Source organism: Solea senegalensis, linkage group LG17, assembly GCF_019176455.1.
Source record: "Solea senegalensis isolate Sse05_10M linkage group LG17, IFAPA_SoseM_1, whole genome shotgun sequence".
In the NCBI taxonomy this organism is placed as follows: Eukaryota; Metazoa; Chordata; class Actinopteri; order Pleuronectiformes; family Soleidae; genus Solea; species Solea senegalensis.
This window is the reverse complement of record NC_058037.1, coordinates 14,850,939-14,860,747: the sequence shown is the minus strand read 5'-3', so window position 1 is coordinate 14,860,747 and position 9,809 is coordinate 14,850,939.

Here is a 9,809-nt window from a genome sequence, read left to right as displayed (position 1 = left end):
TGCGCTCGTGTCACATAGGAATTATCATAATAATGAATTTCTGACGCATGAAACTCCTGATCCTTTATAATTTAACAAAATGTGTACATGATGTTACTTTGTCGACCCACACTAATTTTCACTCTTTGCTGTATGATTACTCTTTTTGTTTACTCAAAAATTGCCAATATGAAAATACGGAATTTTCCGTTCTCCACTCTCCGTCCCTAATAATGTGAACTAGCCACAATGCTACCGTGTGCTGCTAGTTAGCTCTGGTCAGCTTACATTTTATCACGCCAACGTTATAGGGCTGTCACTTTGTTCAACCTTAAGAGAAAAAGTTTGAACTGGAACCTAATAAAAAACTGGTAAAGTTTTAAAATATTCAGTCTTAACGTGCATCAAGTTATCTGAAGTAATGACACTACATAGTCCAGCTGAGAAAAATAAGACAATTCGGATTTGTGTTGCTGCGAAAATGGAGGACACAAGCTAGCTAGGAGTGGGAATCGCCAGAGACACTACGATACGATTCTATCACGGTATATAATATCATGATATGATATTTTCATGATTATTGCGATATACTCACACAACAGTTCCAGTGAGAGTGAGCGCTTGGAGTCATCTAGTGGAATGAAATGCCAATTGATTTTTGATTATATGCTAAAAAAAATCAATACCTTGTCTCTCAATATTGACACAATATCGCCACACAAATTATTGGGATATTTCACTTTATCTATTCCCCCGGCACCGATAAAGCTCGCTAACCTGTTCTCCTGATCGGACAATCGCGACACCAAAGTGTCTGATGACTCGATTTTTTTTTAAAAAAGTGACAGCCCAAGCCAACATTATCATTAAAATCATGAAGAATGTTGTGTCCACTACAACAATTTTTACCGTCTATGAACATTTTTTTTAATTTATTTTCAATAGAAACAGTGGAGTATTCCTTTGAGCCATGATCCAGTAATGCAAAAACTATGCTGTTGCGTTGTGGGGGCCTTGTAACGACGGAGGAGCTAGGTGTGTTTTTTTTAATTCACCAACACTTGTTTGGGCACGCCTCTATTAACGTATCAGATCCACCGCCTTTAAGCAATACTTTTCCCACTTTCCCCCGGGGCTGAACAATCACTCACTGCTGCTGAACTCGACTCGCACTCTGCTGAAAATCCTTCATTAAGTCAAAGCATTCAACGTGTCAGCAGCCTTTTATTCGCCAAAACAGAACAAGCATACGCCTACCTCTGCACCGAGGGCCTGATTTCTGCCTCACAATCCTGATTAGTGTAGTGAAAAGACGCTGAAATTCACTTTGCACACTTTATATTAAGGATCAAAGAACCTGCAGTGCGTTACAGGTACAGTCATTGTGGCAAAATGTGTCAGTAAACAAAAGGGGTTGCTAAGGGGCGGAAAATTTCTGGTGATTTTCCAGAAGCTTTCCATGGAGGTTCTGGGAATTGATGTGAATTTACTGGAAATTTGGGATAATTAGAAGGAACTGTGGGCTTTGTACGGCCTCAAGAAGGTTTGAAAAAAAAAAAGGAAACTTATATAAGATCCACAAATGTCTATGTCTCAAGGTGTCTTGTGAACAGTTTCACGGGTGTCTCTTTTTCTATTGTGGTGGTTCCCATAGACCACGAGTACCACAAGTGGCCACTGGAACAAATTAGCTGCCAGGGCACTCCAGTTCTTATAATACATTCATGCCATGTGAGATTCAATTGTTTATTCTACAATATATTATTTCCTATACTATATTTAAGTTCCCAACCTTCACATTTTTGCCAAATTCCAGTTTATTCCCCTTAATTCCCTTGGAATTTTGCAACCTGAGTAAACAAACTCAACTTTACTAGGTTTTTACATATGATGTTTGGAGATATCGACATAGTCTGAAAATACAGTGAGAGTTACTGTAAATACGATACTCCATATGCAGTGAAAAAGAAAATTGCCAACACTCTTAATCCAAACTAAATGTTATGTAAGATTATCTTCATATTACTTGCTAATTTTGGTTTGAATTAATTCATTTTATGGCCACCATCCTTTTTGGAACACATTAATGTAGATTGTAGGAGCATGTTTAGAAGACATTAAATTCCTTTTAACGAAAATTCACCCACTTTAAAACACAACATTGGGTCGTCATGAACACAGCAACTTAATCTCAACAGCAGTTTGTCATAATCTCAGGTCTGAATCATAAAACTGTTGGCTATTCTCGGGGCGGAAACAATATTCTGAATGTGATGATGATGACCAGCATGTTATTATTATAATAATAATAATAATAATAATAATAATATCATAATTCCAAATCAGTCGAGGCAACAAGGTTCTTAATTCATATTACTACAGTTAATCTGTCTCTCCACACGAAAAGGGCTGGTACTTCATTCATTCATCAGATCCTCCCATGCTTTTATGCAAATACTAAATCAAATCCTGCTGTTTTATACACAACTACAGATAGATAATACTTAAGCATGAAAAATGGCTCTATGTTAATCAAATTTGCTCATAATTTGTAATAAAAATATTACCTGCAACGTTAACGACACCTTGCAATATTCTATAAAATCATACTTATGCTGTATGTTGAACACAAATTCTAATCCCACAAATTTTAGGTTGTTTTTTTCTCTTCATCCAGATCTCTCTTGTTTAGTATATATATCAAAAATCAAAAAAGAAATTCTCTTTCTTTTGTTTTCTGCTTTTTCGAGCCAGAGGAACAGCCGACAATCAAATATCATCGTATTTTTAGAGATTAGAGCCGAGTCGTGTTTACCGGTCGTATAATTTCATAGCGTTGTTTAATCTCACGTCTGTGGCTCGAGTTCCTCATTCAATACTCGTCAAAGACGGAATCACCTGAATGAACCAGACTTTAAACGTTTGGCTTATTTTTCACCTGTAATGAAGGAGTATATGCATAAAACACTTGAAGCCATATATATCTCCCCCCTCGCTGCAACAAACAATCCCGCTTTTTAATCCACTGTAGATCATTCCTTTTATTGTCTAGTTTACATTTCTCCTTCACTCTGAACTGTTCTTCGTCTTCTTTGAGCTGGATGCGTGTCGCGAGCATTAAAGGGAGACGATGCTTGTTAGCAGTAGCATTAAAATGATTGACACACTGAAAACAAAAAAAAAACGTCTGATGTGGCAGCTCGTCAGGTTCAGCTGGTTCGTCCGCAAGAATATAGGGCGGACAAAATATGTGGCGGGAGACACTTTGATTAACGATTGACGTCGAGAGTCGTGTGTTCGTGTGCGTTGTCAGACCTGCAATCTTTTTTCTACTGTTTTTTTTATTAGTTTTTTATATAAGTTTATAATCAAGTAGTTGCTAGCTATGATTTTTTTCTTTGTAAATGATCTTTATTCTGAGGGAACATTTGTTTGTTTTTCTGCATGAAGAACTTACTGACAGACGTGAAGACACATACAAATCATCCACCACTGATAATGTTCATGGAGATCTTAAAGGAAGAGTTCAACATTTTCCAGAAGACACAGGTTTAGGGCTGCAACAACTACATCGCTAAATTAGCTGGCAACTATTTTGATAGCTGTCAGTGTTGATGGAAACAAAAACAACTACGGTTATCGAACAACACATCCGCCATGTCTTCCACGCGTCGTCCACCTGACACACCTCCGATCCTCACGTCCCATTTTTTTGCTTCTTCACTATAAGAGATCCCACAATAAAGTTTCCCTTTATATGAACTGGTGGACATATTGTCACAAAAACAGGAAATACTTTAATTGGGTCAAACAATGTGGAATTTTACCAAAATGTAACTTAACAGTCAACTTCTTCAATAATGCTTTTATAATTGATTTGTGGACAAAACCAGACATTTGAAAACATGATTACTTTTTAAAGTTTAGGAAACATGATCACTCCCTGTGTGTGTGTGCTAGGGTGTTCTCCAGCTTCCTCCCACAGTCCAAAAACATGCAGATTAGGGGATTAGACAAAATTGGCACTCTAAATTGACCGTGGGTGTGAGCCCTGTGCTGGACTGCGATCTGTCCAGGGTGTACCCCGCCTTTCACGCTATGTCAGCTAGGATTGGCACCAGCGACCACCCACACACACACACAAATCTCATGTAAATGAATGGATGGATGGATGGATGGATGGGGAAACATGATCACCATTTTCTGACATTTTGCAGACCAAACTAATCAACGAATCGATTAAAAAATAAAATGAGTTGTTAGCCTTAATGAAGTGGGGATAATAAATAGTAAATGGGGATGCACCATTGACCTAATTGCTAAGGCACATCACATGACAGCAGTGACCACAGCTTGAGTCCTGACCGTGAGGCCATACACCTTCTTTTTTTGTGATCAATGAGCTCTAGCTGTCGGCAGTGAAGTGTAACATAAGCCACATCCACACTTTATATGTTTCAGGCATCACATCTGCTGTGTATACGTTTGACGTCCACACATCTCCGGCCCCTAATACGGAAAACCTTAAAAACACTGGTGCACCCCTTCCCCCTCACTTTTGATTTAAAAACTGCAGCGCTGCATTTTAGTCTGCATAGTGTTTGAAAAATAAATCCACACTTTCCCCGATTTGGTACGAGTACGATACAATTGGTACGACTCGTCTTTGCATCTTTTTGGCACCTGTCGACAAACAAACAAGATTTCTTTGGGCCGATAAATTGCCGTAGTTCTGCAGAATTTCATCATTAAACAGTTTGGTCACACATTTAAATCAAACAGTCACAGTGTGTTTCACTTTGGATATTCCACTCCATATATATATCATACTGTTATTGGCTGTGCAGCCCTATTTAATACTGACATTGTAGAGAAAATCTTGAACTGTTCCTTTTTACACGGAAGTCTCTCCTTGATGCACCTTTGACAGTTTAGAGTGAAGTCGCAGACTCTTCCAGTAAAAAAAACAAACCATGTGCTGCTCATTAAATGCATTAAAATAACCACACAAATATTATTAAAAATGAACAACAATAATAATAATATTAAATTTTAATCCCAGCATCAGACGTTTCTACCTCCATCACTCAGACACGTGATGAAAATATTATGTCTTTGTTTGCTCTCTTCTGCGGCAGTAACATATCAAATTCATCAATATCAGATTTTTCAATTGTGCTCCCCTCTAGCTGTACTGTAGTTGCTTCTGGGGCTGCAGCGATTCATCAGTTATTAATCTGATTTTTCAGCTTCTTAAATGTGAATATTTTCTGGTTTTAACAAATCATTAAAACTTCACAATTTCCAGGTTTGGAAACTTTTTGAAATAAATAAATCAACATATTTGAACGTTTTCTGACGTTTTATGGACTAATAATTGTAAGTTGCAGCCCTAGTTGCTTCTTAACCTGTGTTATTTTTTATTTTTAATTAAAGATGTATGCACTATTTGTTGATTTCTTGCAGTCCGTCATTATGAAATGTCGGATTGTCTTTTTTTAAAGGTGCTACGTAAAATAATCTCTGCTGAAAGATGATGCGTCACTGTTCATTTAATATCGCCGACCGTTCAGACCTCCGGTGATGTATATGTGTTTGTTTCAGATGACATCAGGGCTGCAACGATTATTCGATTGATCGATTAGAAATGTCTCTTTTCAGTAAGTAAAACAAGTTTTGACAAATAATCGTTACAACTGAATCATTTTGGTTTGTGGACAAAACGAGACGTTTGCGAAACACCAGAGACACATTTTTCAACTTTTTCTGACCAAAACAAGCACTTGGTTGGTTGCAGCCCGAGATGGTATTAACGTCTTTATTTGCAGACGTAGCTTATTATTTAGAAGCGACGGGGAAGATAATCAGATTTGCTGCTATGACGCGGCTCATAAAGTGTGGCTCGTATCTTATTTTACGACGGAGTGTATTTTTATGTGAAAATCCTACACATATTAACCTTGAAAGAAAATATGATGCTCTTTTTTTTGTTCTCGTAAACAAAATTTATGTCAAAGTGTGATTTTGTTTTTCCTTCCTCTTGTGTATATTTTCTGCAGAAAAGACCAACTCCAACAAACATGATCATGTATTTTTAAGCTTTATTGAAAGTGTTTTCTCTCTGTGGGCAGTGTTTCTGGCAAAGTTGAGATTTTGTTAATTTATTATTACCTTAATGTTGAAATATTGAACTTTTAAACCACGGCACTCGGTGCGATCATCAACAGTATATATGGGAATATGATTTGTTTGTTTGTTTGTTTTTTGCATGTGCATTAACTGTCTTTGATGAAACTGGATTATGTTGAAATTAAATGGGTTTGAGCCCAAAAAATATCACTCCTATTTGGCTTGTTCCTTTTATCTTTTACTCACTTTCAAACTCCTTTTTCAGAGAATGACATCAGATGGCATGATGGACTTCTAGACCGTGTATTTTGAACTTTTTAGGCTCCAGTTTGAACCCCGTCTGACATGTAAGTACCTCGACATTTCCCTAATTGAACAGACGTTATGGGTGAACTCTGACCTTGTGTAAAAGGGGAAGGGAAGACCTTGGTCGAAGTGAGCAGCACTGACAGTTCAGTAAACACATCCTCCCCTCGCTGCCACTCATCCATCTTCAGGAAAGTGGTGGGGATGGGAGTATGGACGCGCACTTAAATTGCGTCCCTGCTGCTTTCATGTTGTAACAGGACACATGGGATGTCTCTGTTCTCCAGAGACCATCTGTGTGTGTGTGTGTGTGTGTGTTTCCACAGCAGATGGATTACCAGCCCTCTCCCCTGAATACAGCCCATTCACAGGTGGGAGCTGAAACCTGCCCTTTGAAGCAAAGACGGGATCCACCGCCACAGTCAGAGGACGCGCTGAGGTGCACTAAGCCAGTGTGATTCCTAAACTCTCACACACTGTCCATCTGTATGTAAATGAGGCTAACTACATATGGGAAGGAGATTAGCTTTTTCACCTTCTCTCTTTTTTGTTTTCCTCATCTTTAAATCCGTCTTTTGTAACTATTACTAAAGATCATGTTCTGCTGTTTAGCACTTGGACGTTCATTGGAGGCTAAATTCCCTCCTTGTAAACATTTAAGACAGATGGATCAGCTGAAGTGTATTTATGATACGATTATATAACTATTAGTCGTATATCAGTCACACAAGGCATATTCAATCTTAATGTTTAATTTAAGATAAAGTGTCCTCCATATGAAAGAATTACGTATTAGCTATAAGTTAATTTGTTAAAAATGACAAAACACAACCCTGAACAAGAAAGCTTGTTGGAATTTATCATAGTTTTTAGTCCATTAGTTTTTAAAAAAATACTTGTTATTGAGGCGCTGGAAGCAAATGTAAAGTGATGAACAAATTCAGTAGGATTCTTTGTCAGGGAAACATTAATATTTGGGTGAAATTTTGTGAGAAAACAGCAGCTGAGAAACTTTAAGTGTCTGGTCACAGTGAGTATCTAAACCATTCTCATGGTAACACTTGTCATATTAGCAAAGCCCCGACATTAAGGCACAAAGAAAAAGATGTGTGTTTTTAAAGGGACTTTTATCGTTTAAATGTACACATTCCTTATGTTTTTATTTTGCTTTCATTGAAAGTTTTTCCATATTTGGCATTTGGACATGTTTTAGAATCTGCCTATTAGCAGCAGCAGGCTAGCAAGTGCTACGTGTCAATGCTAACAATGTATACACGCTGCTGTCCATCTATCTAGCAAGCTAGCACACTTAAATTTAGCTAGCTCTGTGATTCGACCACACAGTGTAGTAGTTAGGTGGGGAATTGGGTAGATATTCGGGTTGGTAGCTAGTTATGTATGTAGTTAGGTAAATAGATATGTCGGTAGGTAGTTGGGTATATACAATATGTAGGTGGGTAATTGGGTAGATATTCAGGTAGGCAGGTGGGTAGTTAGGTAGATAAGTAGGTAGATTTGTTGTTAGTTAGGTCGGTAGGTATGTGGGTAGATATGTAGGTCGGTTGGTGGGGAATTGGGTAGGTAGTTATGTAGTTGGATAGGTAGGTAGTTAAATCGATCAATTAATCTTCCCTGCATTTCAACTCATACTTAACAATGATGTCCAGAAGAGGAAAGTGTACAGAAAGTGTAACTTTTATAAAAGACCAAAGAGGAGGAAAAATAAATGGCTACAAACATCTGATTTATACCAGTGTCAGCAACATTAGCAGCCTCTCGATCGTATCACGTAATACACCCTTTTTATTGTTGTTGGATCTATTTTTCTCCCAAACTTTTACTTGAGATCACTAGAAGATGTCATGCTCCTCTGCTCTCCACTCTTGAGCAGAGTCAGGTCGTAACCCGGGATTAACGTGGCGTTGTGTTTTGAGGAAGAGCAGAGGAGGCACTGGGTCAAACTGATAAACAGTCGTGGACATAAACGTTGCAATCTGTTTCTGTTTTAAAGGGCTAATATCAAACTGGTCATAAAGACCCCGTCAGTCCTCGTGCAGCATCTGCTGGACGTTATCAGCGATGTATATTTACGAGGTCTTGGACTGTGCATGCTGGGATGGATTTGAGGCTTTAGACCACGTCTCCTCTTTAGGTAGCTCCATATGTGCAACGAGGCAAATTGCGAAATCTTATACACTGACAGGAAAGAAATCCAAACAACACGCCACATATTCTCTTTAGTCATGTCTTTTAATCAGTGATTTATAGAAGCATATTTAGATTATCTGTGTGTCATGTCTGGCCTCTCACAGACTCATCATAGTAGGAGGCAAAAGAAGCAATAATTTAAGTTAAGCAGCTCTAACAGTTTATTTTCTTCTTATTTTTCACTGTTACAAAACGATCCTCCAGTGTTGCCCGTTCACTTAAAATATATATATATTGTTGTCTCAGTGTCTAAAAGGTTAAATTAGGATTGTCACTACAAAGTCACTTCCAAGGTACGAACCAGAAAAGCAAGATATAGTCTAGTACTGAGTGAAGTGTCACTAACTTGTTCAACTGGTTAATTTTGTCACTGTGTTTTTCCATTGTAAACCATAATCAAAAATGTGTCTGTGTGTGTGTGTTGTGGTGATGTTTTCCCTGTTTGCCCGCTGTTACTGAAACCAAACTCTGCAATTTCCACATAGTTTAAAGATGTCCATCACATTTCCTCTTTACAGTAAACTGCTACATACACACCAGCAGCAGGTACAGTGTGAAATGTGAGCTCTCCACATGAGGAAACACAAATGCATGCAGCACCTTCAGCCGAGCATGGCATGAGGGTACGACTACATGTCTCATCTCATCAAGTCAACCAAGGGAAGTGAAGGAGAAAGGAGAAAAGCAGTTGTAATTGTTTGTCCATTCTTTCCTGTGAAGTTCATCTCTTTAACACATGCAGGAAGTGAGCAGATATGAGGGTGAAGTGCTGATGTTCAATACCTTGATTAACCGTGACGTCCGGTCATCGATTTCCCGAGTGTCAACCATCAAGTCCACGAAAAGGAAGAACAAAAATTGCTAGAGGTATGCATTTCACGCACTCTTCATTCTTCGTTTTTTTGATAACTGTGTATTTTTTGTTTGATCTTGTTATTTCCAGCTCAGCTCCTATAGTAAGGCTACAATACACCGTGTTACACTCATACCATTAAGCACAAAAAATGTCCCTTTGAAACCCATTCAAACTGCTGTGTTTTTTTAATCTCACTTCCATTAAAGCATAATACATGCATTTTTTTATATATCTATGTCAATATTGACCATATTCAGCATAACGGAGAAAAAACATGCTATTTCCAGTAGATGGCACTTTCACAGGTGCTGTAATAATTCAACACAAACAA